General features: G+C 45.2%; 1 long non-coding RNA gene across 1 annotated transcript; it reads left to right on the forward strand.

The window, feature by feature from the left end:
- The first annotated feature begins 7,869 nt into the window (after positions 1 to 7,869).
- Positions 7,870 to 12,036, forward strand: LOC126525761 (uncharacterized). The gene is made up of 2 exons (XR_011889946.1): positions 7,870 to 8,042; positions 11,766 to 12,036. It is a non-coding gene; the product is annotated as an uncharacterized lncRNA (long non-coding RNA).
- The last annotated feature ends 230 nt before the right edge of the window (positions 12,037 to 12,266 follow it).

The following is a 12,266-nucleotide window of genomic DNA, read 5'->3' on the forward strand; positions in this document are numbered from 1 at the left end:
TTCGATCTGCATCTACGTCCACCACCTGGCCTACCATGAGCTGAATCGGCACTTTATGTACTGCCTGCGGCTTGGCGTGGCATTCATGAATGTCTATTCATTCTGAATCTGTAATGGCCGACGGCCAGGCTTGTGACATACGTGACCCCACGTGGACAAGCGTCTGTTTTTGTGTCTGCCCTTGCTGTGCTATGCAAAATGCTCTTGAATAGCTTAGTATAGGCAGAACAAACAATGCTCTTTGTTGGAGGAAAAACTTATGGAGTGGCACTCCGGACCGACGTGCACAGGTTGATGTCAACCAGGTTGTGCTTCTTGAGGACATATGGACTAAGTGACAGGCTACAATATTTTCTCCATTTTCATTTGCATTTATCTTTTTTTCTATCTTCTTTCTTAATTTCCTGGCCTGCTATCACAAGGCCACTGAAAAACTTGAATTGCAAAACAACCTTGTGATACGAAGTGCTTGATCTGAAAACCAGATAGCATGCTGTGTTTAAGTAGTATACAGCTGGTAAAGGAAATATGGAAGGACGAGCAATTTGGGCATTTGCCTCTCAAGGCTGTGCGGCTATACCTCGCGCATTTTAATAATGAAAGTCAGTCGGTTGAAAGTTCAAAGTCGGCTCTGTGAGATGCTATATTGTGAAGGGGCAACCATGATAGCGTTGCGCACGTTGACATGTCGCACTATACTTTGTCCGCAACAAATCCATGCCAAAGCCAAGATACTACATATGGAAGCCTGCATCATTTGATGTATGCTTGTTTGAAAGCTCCTACCATGAACGCCATATGAGGCATGGATGATAGTATGTGAAGGTTTATACTTATATATTTCATGGCATAAACATTCACTTATGACATTTACTTATTTTGATTCATGCAAGAAGGTCAGCTTGATTAAATGTGAAGTGACAATTAAAAGTGCAAACTATAATGATGAACATAAGTCTCTTATTCCATGTTCCTATGCTATGTTGAGGTGCCGAGAAAAAAAAGAAAGAAAACCCAGATGTTTATGGAAAGATTGGTGCGAAATTGAAATGTTCGTGTCACGGAGTTAATCGGTGTCATCATAATGGTGCTCTGAATGCCATAGATATGGTTAGTTTTGGTAAAGCACTGGATGCTTGTTTGTGTGAATGCACACAGGGTGTCGTAAATTAAAATTTTCAATAATTGGTCTTGATAAGCTTTCTTCATGTTCATTGTTGGTCATGATACGCTTGGGCAGCTTGCTCCTTTTTCAAATATTCTTACTTTCCTTAAAGTCTCAACAGAGCTTGTTGACTAACAATAACACTAAGCGTAGTGCCCTAAAGAGGAAGCTTTAGCTCGGGGCAAACTCCAATTTTTCTATTCAAAAACATATAAAATGCAGAAATGCTCTCCCTAGACAACTGGTGGATGAATTTGAATGAAATGTATCGTATTTGAGAAAGGAGGCTATATTATAGTTACTGTAGGAAGTGGAATATTGATTGAATATTGAATACTGTGGGATGCTTTTTGCTGGCTGTTGGTAGAACAACTGGTCAGGGTGTGTGACCTGGTAAGAGCCCTATAGTTCGCGTGCTTGGAACACCCTGTGGTCAGAGTTAGCCTGGAGGCTTCAGGGGAAATATTAAACCTCAGATTTTGTGCTCTCGGTGCCCTTCTTGAGGGCCACGGCCGAGTATGAGGGCCCATGTTCCCACAGGAACTCGCACTTTCATCAAAACTTGCCGAAAATCGGTAAGTAAAACCAAATTGAAGCACAAAGTTACAGATCCGAGCAATCTGTACCAAAAACACACATTGCAGTTTTGTAAGCCTCATCTGTTAGTATCTGAAATGGACGAATTTGATGGATGAGTGTACAGTTTGCATAAAATTGTTAGTGTTCAAGAGTGTTTAGCAGGAACCCGCCGTGGTTGCTCAGTGGCTATGGTGTTGGGCTGCTGAGCACAAGGTCGCGGGATCGAATCCCGGCCACGGCGGCCGCATTTCGATAGGGGCGAAATGCGAAAACACCCGTGTACTTAGATTTAGGTGCACGTTAAAGAACCCCAGGTGGTCGAAATTTCCGGAGTTCTCCACTATGGCGTGCCTCATAATCAGAAAGTGGTTTTGGCACGTAAAACCCCATAATTATTATTATTATTTAGCAGGAGTTTTATCAGAAAGGAATGATATATTTCAGAGAGGTGTATAAATACATATGTCTGTTTTATATGTTTACTAGGTTCAGTTTACAGAATTGTGATGTTCTTCATTACTAAGAGTCGAAAACTTGCTACTTGGGTTTCTGTTCTGATTTTGAAATTGTAAAGGTTCTTTTTACGATCACCTAAATAAAATAAAAATGTGCTTGCTACAATCTCTAGATGTTAATGTTTTCTTTGAAATGTACTGCATACCAATGTACGGATTCTGAGCAAAATTATTTCTCTGTGTCATGGCATTAATCGAGCTCAACGAAAACGAGCTCCCTCCACTAAGGCTTACATGTGAATTTAGAATTACAAAAAGATTTGGAGGATGCTCAAGCTTCGTATTTAAGACTGATTGCTTCTCACAACTTCCTGGAAACTGCAGCTTATGTAACCCTAGTGTTTACCGGGAAATGCCAGTGGCCGAACGCTGTGCTCGAAGGCAAGCTTTCTGGTAGAAACACGGCCTTTTGCGTGGGCCAATCCTGGAGGTTGTGCACAGCCGTGAAAAAAAAGAAAAGCCTACATTTTCAGGTTTCTGTTAACTTTTCATTCTTTTAATATTTAAAGCTCAGAAGATTTAACATAAAATGTATGTGCTGTCGGTGTTTGGTTTTATGACATTTATTTGTGGGCTGTCATTGTCAAAATTCTGAGGAATAACTGTCAAGAATGTAACTTTAGTGATAGAATGGTGTGGCACCATAACCCGCATATATCACATGTCGTACAGCAAGGCGTGGCATATACATACACTTATATATACATATATATACACGGAAATTTTCACTCACGTACAATGCTGTTGGCAGCGACACCGGGCCCTTAACGCTGTCGCGTCAAAAAGTTCTAGTAATACATTCAACCATGGTGTTCATAGAATCGCTCTGTAGACTGTAGAACAAATATATACCGCAATTCTTATACATGAGCTAAATCTGACTGCATTCAATGAAATGGTGTGTTCGATCTACTGCAGAACAAGCTTATGTGTGGAAACTAGAATTTCTACTGTGACATCGTTGAAGTACTCGTAGCTAACCGACTGTAACAGTTAGGATTTGCGTAGTATTTTTTTCAGCTAATGTCCAAGCAGCTAACATGCGTTGCCCGTACTTATCAGGTAGTACCCTTCAGCGATTTTACGACATAGGACACTCCAATTTCGCCAATTCTTCTTGAAGCACGCGTGCGTTTTTGACCTTGATCATTTTCCCTTTTGATTATACTTTTCATCTTACCACGCGATTGAACGTCGGCCGTCGCAGCGTGTGTTGTGAAAAGGGAAGCAAAATGTGCTGCCGTTTATCTTGGGAGAAATCAATGCCGATTGGCCCCCACTACTTCCGACAGATAATGTTTTATCACGTCATAAAGGTCCCAATGTATCGAGAACACTGAGAAATGGTAGACGTGAATGGGATTCGAACGTACGGCTTTGAGGTTGCGAAAACCGAGACTCGAATGACTGTGCCACGGAACGGCCCCGGGATACAAGTATAATTTGAACTATTCAGCGCTTTCGTCTGTAGGTTCCAAGCACGCTGTAACGTTCCGAACCAGTCGCAAATAAAAAAAGGAATGTTATGCCGCAGTCTTGAAAGCAGCCAAAGGGGCTGCTCTCACTATCATATGCGACAATCGTAGATTTATTCACAAATAAACGGCTTTTGAGCTCGCGAAGGGAGATCTCAAAGCAGCTGGTTGTGAAATCTGGTATTCGAACTCGCGTCCTCCTAATCGCGAGACCGAGGTGCTATCCACTACGCCACAAGACAACCACTACGTACCGTCTGCATTGCTGTTTAGTATAGCTTGTTTTGCTCGCACTAATTGTAGTCGCCAGTTGTCCCCGCAATCGCCTAAGCTCCCCGTAAAAGCTGCTCAAGCCAGAGCAATGGTGATTGCAGAGCGTTTTCATGCTTTCCTCAGAGAACATTTTCCCATAGAATAAAGATCGAACCATGATCGAACTTTCCTACCTAATCGCTTTGGCTTGCGGACTTTTGGCAAGCCTCCCCATCTACCGACGAGAAACGAAGTTTGTTTTAGGCTTCGAGATTTGTACTGCATATACTAGCTTTTAAGTCTCAGAGGTCATAAGCAGATGTCGATTGTTCTGGCATATCCCAAAAGAGAGCGAGAGAATTCTAACCAGCAATCTTGTTTCGTGAATTTTAGCGGATTGCTGCATGTTGCATTTCAATTAGCTTTAGTTTACTTTGTGATGTTACCGACATTTGCAGTTCTTTTCACCTGCATGCCTCACGTTGTAAGCGCGTGTAATCCAGCGACGAAGCTTTCGGTGTTCGGCGCTCCACGCGCACTTTCGGATCTATCACTTTCAGTGCACTCTGATTGGCTGGTTGACCAAACTTTGATGAACTAATTTACCGGTTAAGCAAAATCGCCTGAATCCGATAACGCCCCGTGTAGTAAGTCATGGGAAAGTGAGCCCAAAACACGTCCATAGGTTTCATACGAGGCACGCTGACGTAATCGAGCTGTTGAATCTAGATGTATTATAAACATAATGCGATGTTAATTACGACGCGAAGACACGTGAACACGACTGAAAATGTCGCCCTATCGTGCCGAAAAATTTTCGCAACCAACGTGTTCGCGTTGTATTTAAAACCTACTATTCCTAGGGAAAGGAATGGTGGCGCCATCTGTCATTGATAATCGAAACACGATGCACATATTGTCTCACCGGAGCAATGACAGACGGCGCCACTATTTTGGTACTTATGATTTAGTCAATAAAGACTTTTCCTCCTCCTCCTCCAATTTGTAGGAAAAGTGCAAGTACAGCATAGCATTAAACAAAGTGCATAGCGAAATCCTAAACCTCTTACATTAGCGTAGGAACGACCAAGTCGCTTAAATGGGTACTGACATTGTTTTCCGGCAATTACTTTCTTGCGCTAAATGAAAGACCTAGACCTCTAAACCATCGAAAAAAAAAAAAAAATACACGCACACATGTCTCAGAGCGCCGTCAATAATTTGATATAACAGCGTTTCTACAGCCAGGTTCGGTCTCGTTTCCCGGAGGATACTGTGTTGTGACGTCAGGACACAGTACGTAGGAGCAGGACATTGGCGATGTTTTGACACTCGCTCCTGCTCGCCCGGTCGCCTCGTATGCTGCTGCTCATCGTGAGGGCCGGTGTAGCCGCATAGCGAACGGTCGAGCGAGCCGGAGAGAGTCGCCAAAACGTCGCCATGTCCCGCTCCCACGTGACCACATACTGTGTCGTGACGTCACGACACACTATCCTCCTGGAAAACGAAGTCGAAACTGGCTGTAGAAAAGCTATTACATCGAATTCTTCAGTGCGCTCTTAGGCTTGTGACCACTTTTTCAAGGGTTTAGAGCCCTAGGATGCGTTCATTTAACGCAATAGAAAAAAAAAGAAGAATAGTAGAGAATATTATGCCAGTATCCCATTAACCAGAAGTATCTATTCTAACATTCGGGAAGCGACAAGGGAAGTTATAGGCGTACACTTTGGAATAATTGTGCCCCCTTTGCGGCTTTTGTAGTCGTCTGTCCTTCGCGCGTTTCCTTTCTTTAGCGCTCTGTACCCGCTATTGTCCTGTCCAGAACCCTTTGTCACTCTGACACATGCATGTCGTTCCGGGCGCCCCGCTTTAAAGGATAAGAAAGGCGAGGTACGCGAAATGACAATTATTGTTCATTTCATTTCATTTTATTTCCTTAAAGGCCCCATTGAAGGGGTATTACATAAGGGGTGGGTTCATACATACATAAAAAATTGAAGGCCATATTTTTATTACAGGGTAAGATAACTTGTTACGGTGTTTAAAAATGTGCTAGGACAGGTTATGACTGTGATTTCGTTGGAAAGGCCGTTCCAGTCTGTTGCTGCTCGAAAAAAGAATGAAGACGAAAAAGTGACAGTGCGTGTACGTGGGCGCGCGACTTGTTGCGCGTGACCGATGCAGCTGGATATGCGTGCCGGGGGGAGAATGTATGGTGCTTTGCCAAGTGAGCTGTAAAAGACCTTGTGAAAAAGACAAAGACTAGCAATGCGGCGGCGAGATGCGAGAAATGATAAGCCAGATTCTGTTTTTAGTGCCGATATACTGATGTTGTAGGAGTACTTAGAATGAATAAATCTTGCAGCTCGATTTTGAAGCGATTCCAGTTGATTGATGAGATATACTTGATGAGGGTTCCAAATGGGGGATGCATATTCTAATTGCGCCCTGACGAGAAACTGATGGGCTAGTAATTTTACATGTTGAGGGGCATGGCGCAAGTGGCGTTTTAAAAACCCGAGTGTTTTGTTAGCAGATGAAATTATGTTCATAATGTGCGTTTCCCAGGTTAAATCACTACAAAGGGTTACTCCGAGATATTTGTAGGAAGGAACTAATTCAAGGTTGACGTCAGCAATTTGGTACGAGAAAACAAGTGGATTTCTGCGGCGGTGGAAGGAGACAGTCGGCGGTGGGAGACAAGATAGGCCGTGAAAGGTGCAAAGTTTTCCTAGAGTGCATATTTGGTTTAATTAAAATTATATTATGGGGTTTTGCGTGCCAGAACCACGATCTGATTATGAGGCACGCCGTAGTGGGGGACTCCGGAATAATTTGGACCACCTGGGGTTCTTTAATCGTGCACCTAACTCTAAGCACACGGGTGTTTTGGCATTTCGCCCCCAGCGAAATGCGGCCGCCGTAATCGGGATTCGATCCCGCGACCTCGTGCTTATCAGCCCGACACCATAGCCTACGTGACATAGCTTTGTAACAGCCAGCAGGGTCATTTATTGCTTAGTATCAAAGGAAGTGTCTCTGTCAACAGGTTTCTCCAAGCAGTTTCCCAGAGATACGCTTCAAACTGAATTATACAATGCAGGCAATTAAACCGCAATGATAGTTATCAATGTGCAAGGTAAGTTTCGAGAATCTTCAACCACCAATCCCCGATATACGATTTGGATGCGCATGCGTGTAAATTGCGGTCAACTGATAAAGAGAACACATGTGGGTAGATCACGCGTGAATTTTAACCTGTATAGCCCCGCTTTGCAGCAGATGTGGTTGGTGGCGCTGGTACCCTTTTCCTTTGTGCATCTATAGTTACTGTATTTAACTACACGCCCGTACATCAACACAGCTTCAGCCGACAGTTGCAGATGGTTAAAGCTGCACTTTGGAGTGATAGCTTATTCAGTAGTGCATGGACCGCACTGTACAAATCCAGAGGACACACATAGACTTGCATGGAGCGATATGTATGCTTTTGCTGCTTTCTTTTTCGAATAAGCTCCTCGTAGAAGCGGTATAAGTGAAGGCCTCTGAAAAGAGGACCTATGTATAGAAAGGAAAAGAGACCACGACTAGGGCGTGGGATACTGGAGGAGGTACACGCAATGCGCATCGCATGGCTTATGCCGATCAGACGCATCCAGGAAAAAAACAAGAAAACAAACCATAAACCTTCTCGAATGCACTTATGGGATGCTGGAAATAGTCGCCGGCGAAGGGCAGACGTACGTCGAACATCAGCCTTAGTTTTCTGCTTTTTACTGCACAAGAAGTGATTTCTTTTTACCTCAGCTATCACGACCGGTCCTGCCATTTCACGGTCAGTGGCTTGACAGAGTGATAACCGCGCGGGCAGACAACCGGAATCTGTAGCCATTGGTATGCGCTAAACCCTTTCCGCAAAGACCGGACCAGGGGAGGCCTATAAAAGCGAAATCAGTAGCTGAGCATCGACTCCTTTGCTCTTCGTCATGAAGCCGCAAGCCTTGGCCGTAGTCGTATCCGTATTACTCGCTGGAGCTGTGCTCTGCCATGCCCAAGGTAAGCTCGGCGTAAGCGCAAAGCAGTGTCCTCGTCACGATCTCTGTAACTGGGGTGACAATCAGGCTAGCTTAATGAACGGTTTCTACGAGGCACCTTTGCCAGACTCGCGAAGCGTTGAAGTTGACAGGAGTCACAGGACTAGCGCTGGGTTTTCAACTGTCGTTTTCACGGGGAAAGGTTGCTTTTCGACCGTGAATGGTGCGCATGCGTGTGCAGCGCGACACGAAGTTGACGCACCGACGCCCACAAACGCTATATATACGCTCCATGTAGCTGTCGCTCTACACTAGCGTTCGCGACGCGCGGATCGCGGAGCTCCTCGCGGGCTGGCGACGCGTTCGAGTCCGATTTGCGCCTCTTATTTCGGAGGCCATGTCATATTCCGTACAAATACTCCCTAGGTAGTACTCCCGCAACAGCTGTTCCAAGTACTCCCGCAACAGCGGTTCCAAGTACTCCCGCAACAGCGGTTCCAAGTACTCCCGCAACAGCGGTTCCATTGGGGGACAAGCATTGTTTGAGCTGCGCGTGAAAGGGCCCTCTTTTAGCGCATGTAACCAATTTGGCCACGTGACACGAATACCACGTGACTAAGTCACCTGCGCACCCATCCGCTTTCGCTATCATTAACCAGCGCTCCATTTGTTACCTTCCGTGGCGTAGCAGAAACACATTGAGCTAGCGCCCACAGGGTTATGCTTATGCGACTGCGCGCCAAGAAGACTCGCGCGCGTTACTAAAATAAAAACAGTAAACAATTACTATTACGATTAGTTCATTCAAAGTTTTTGTTGACTACAGCGACCACTGCCCACTAAAGTAAAATGAATAACTAACTATGCAGATCCCACGCACTGTGGGCATCGATGTAAGCTAAGCATTCTGTGCTGGTTGCTTTGATTGACGACAATTAGCAGTGATGTTGACGGCGAAATCTTGATTTCTTCAACATTTAGTCTAACACGAGAGTGGTGAGTTGATGTTAAACGTTACCTTCAGTGCACCACTGCTGTTTGTCTGCGTAGTGCACAAACACAAAGGGAGAGGTGTTTGCTTGAGGCGTTGTTGTGCACCATAATTCATAACCTCTGAGAGGGTTGAACATTGTCATTGCCTCACATGGCACATCGTATCGGGGCAGAAGTATTAAACCTGAATTGGATTATGGGGCTGTACGTGCCAGAACCACAATCGGATTACGAGGCACGCCGTAGGGGCGGACTCCGGATTAATTTTGGCACCATGATGTTCTTTAACGTGTCCCAAATCAAAGTGCACGTGCGTTTTCTATTTCGCCCCTGTTGAAATGCGGCTGTAGCGGTCGGCATCAAATCCGCGACCTCTAGCAATGCCATAGTTGCAAAGCTACCGCGGCGGGCACGGAAGTGTTGATTTGACGGTCTACCACTTCCGTAGTGTCTCATGGACCCTGCGGTGCGCTTTAATTAACGCAGCTCTGCTTCTATACGCCTTGCGTGAGTTGCCCGCTTGACATATTTGCATGGTGTTTATTTTTTAGAAATAGCAGCAACGTACTGTACCATACCTTGAACTTAAGCTTATGCAGTTTCTCCGCAACCGCAGTCGTGCAGTAATAGGGTTTCCTTGCCTTCTCACGGCACCTCTACCCCCCCCCCCTCGTATCGGAACTGCATCTTCTCCTCCCTTCTCTCTACAGTTATATCTACGTCTCCTCTGGACTCGATGTTTAGTAGAAATGGAAGCGCTGCAATTTCTGCAATGCTTTTGAGAGAGGTCACGGATAATTACAGCTGTCAAGAGGCAAATGAGGCGACGCCCAGGGAGCTCCAGAGGGCATTGTGCACATTCGACGCGGAGGTAAAAACGAGTTTCTCTCGTCGCCTTTCTTCTCTGACTCGCTCCTGTCATGTATACACACGTTCTGAACCACCCCCCGACGCTGTGTGCAAGACAGCAGCAGCGGGAAAGTCGAAGGAAGAGGCAAAGAAAGCTCTTTAATAAACGATTGTGCTGAAACAATCGACGATAACTGTCAATATAAGCGAATAGCCCGAATGAACGAACGAGAGAGAGAGAAAGAAAGAGAGAGTGTTTGAACGTTCTTTCTGCAGAGTCAGCCCGTCGACCGACTAACAACGAGAACTGCCGCAAGAGGCACAGGAAGCTATCTTTTTTAAAAATAGTCGATTACTTTTACGCTACTTTCCACAAAACATCTAGCGTTTCACCGACATAGCAAATAGAACGAGACGGCCTGCCCTTTTACTGCTACTTTCACACGTTGTTAATCGAACAATTGCTTCTCAACAGCTTGTCGTTTGTCGTCCCTCGTTTTTCTCGTGGAAACGTGAGCAGCGGTACTGAAAACCCACGATGTACACGCCAGAGAGAAAGCGCGGTATTGTAACGCATGATTTCCCGCACTCCAGGTCAGTGTAGAGTTGCCGCCACATTTAAATGCTCAAAGCTGCGTCGATCGACACAGCTTGTCTGGTCAATCACGTATGTTACCGGTTACATGCAATTACCCGCCGTTGTAGTTTAGTGGCTACAGTCACATGTAATTGGTTACTCGAAAAAAAAAAAGAGAAGCAATTAACTTATAGTGAACATTATCGTGTAGGAATGTAAGCGATAAAATATAAATTTGCAAAAAAATTGTCAAAACAAAAAAAGAATAATTGATTACGCCCAACGTGTTACGTAAATATGGCGCAGAGTCATATACTGAATGGCGCTTCAGACTTTCTTCTTGTGTGTCATTTATTTCCTTATACTTCACCTGCGCGGTACAGTCAAGTGGCTACTGCGTGCATTCGCTGCCGAGGTCGTGGGTGTGATCACGGCCGCGGCAGCCGCATTCTGATGGGGGCGAATGTATAAAAATGCTCGTTTGCTCATATTAAATCACGCATTAAAAAACAAAAACAACTCAGGGTGTTCGAAACTAATACGCTATGCCCTATATTACAGTGTTCCTCACGCGGTTCTGCCATGGTTTTTGCGGCTACGCCGCTACTACACGGCCCGATATATAGCAGTGTACAAAAGAGCGCAGAGCGAACTGGAGCGAGTGCCAAAACGTTCACGACGTTCTGCTCTCACACGTGACCACCTTCTGAATCGCGACGCCATGACGCATATAACACCACCTGAGAAGCGAAGCCAAAAACTGTTCGTAGAAAACGTTTTATAGTAAATTATTCAGCGTGCTGAGGCTTGTCAGTATGCTCTCTAGGGTCGCGAAGCCGTAAACATTTATTTACCGTCAGAAAATAATAAAAATTTTAGAAATGATAGAAAACTTCATCATCGTCATCATCAGCCTGGCTACGCCCATGGCAGGGCAAAGGCCTCTCCCATATTTCTCCAACTACCCAGGTCATGGGCTAATTGTGGCCATGTTTTCCCTGCAAACTTCTTAATCTCATCCGATCACCTAACTTTCTGCCGCCCCCTGGTACGCTTCCCTTCTCTTTGAATCCAGTCCGTAACCCTTAATGACAATCGGTTATCTTCCCTCCTCATTACATGCCTGCACATGCCCATTTATGTTTCTTGATTTCAACTAAAATGTCATTAACTCGCGTTTGTTCCCTCACCCAATCTGCTCTCTTCTGATCTCTTAACGTTACACCCATCGTTCTTTCCATAGCTGGTTGCGTCTGAGAGAAAACTTATGTGACTATTATTTTTCAAATGAGAAAAATAAAACAGCTTTTGTTTAACCTATTGCAGTGCCTCTACCTGGCTTTCCTCGCCCGACCCGATGCGGACCGGGCGAGGTGCTGAAACAGTGCCAGAGCAGCACGTGCGCCGAGTTCAACTGCGCCGACCCGAGGCCGCCGACCAAGTGCACCTACGACTGCGTCACGGGATGCTTCTGCGCCGACGGTTTCTACAGAAACAGCGCCAAGCGCTGCGTACCCAGGCATCTCTGCTCGTAAGCCCTAGCTCAAGAACGAAGGAATAAAAGGGACTGACGCCCACCCGAGACCGCTTCTCTTCACTCATGCTTCTCCTGTCGTCTGTCCGGACTATTCTTCCGACGTCAGTTGGACAGAAACGACGTCAGTCTGGTTTCCCGAAGCTAAGCTGAATTCATCTGACTACCGCTTCGTTCTGGGCTTTAGTGGACTTGTAACTTTCAAGGCAACTAAGCAGCAACACCAAGTCATTTGAGGCAGCTAAATTACTATTTTAGAACTATTTTAATTCAACAAATGACCAATTCACAAA

This window comes from Dermacentor andersoni, chromosome 8 (genome assembly GCF_023375885.2).
Source record: "Dermacentor andersoni chromosome 8, qqDerAnde1_hic_scaffold, whole genome shotgun sequence".
Classification (NCBI taxonomy): domain Eukaryota; kingdom Metazoa; phylum Arthropoda; class Arachnida; order Ixodida; family Ixodidae; genus Dermacentor; species Dermacentor andersoni.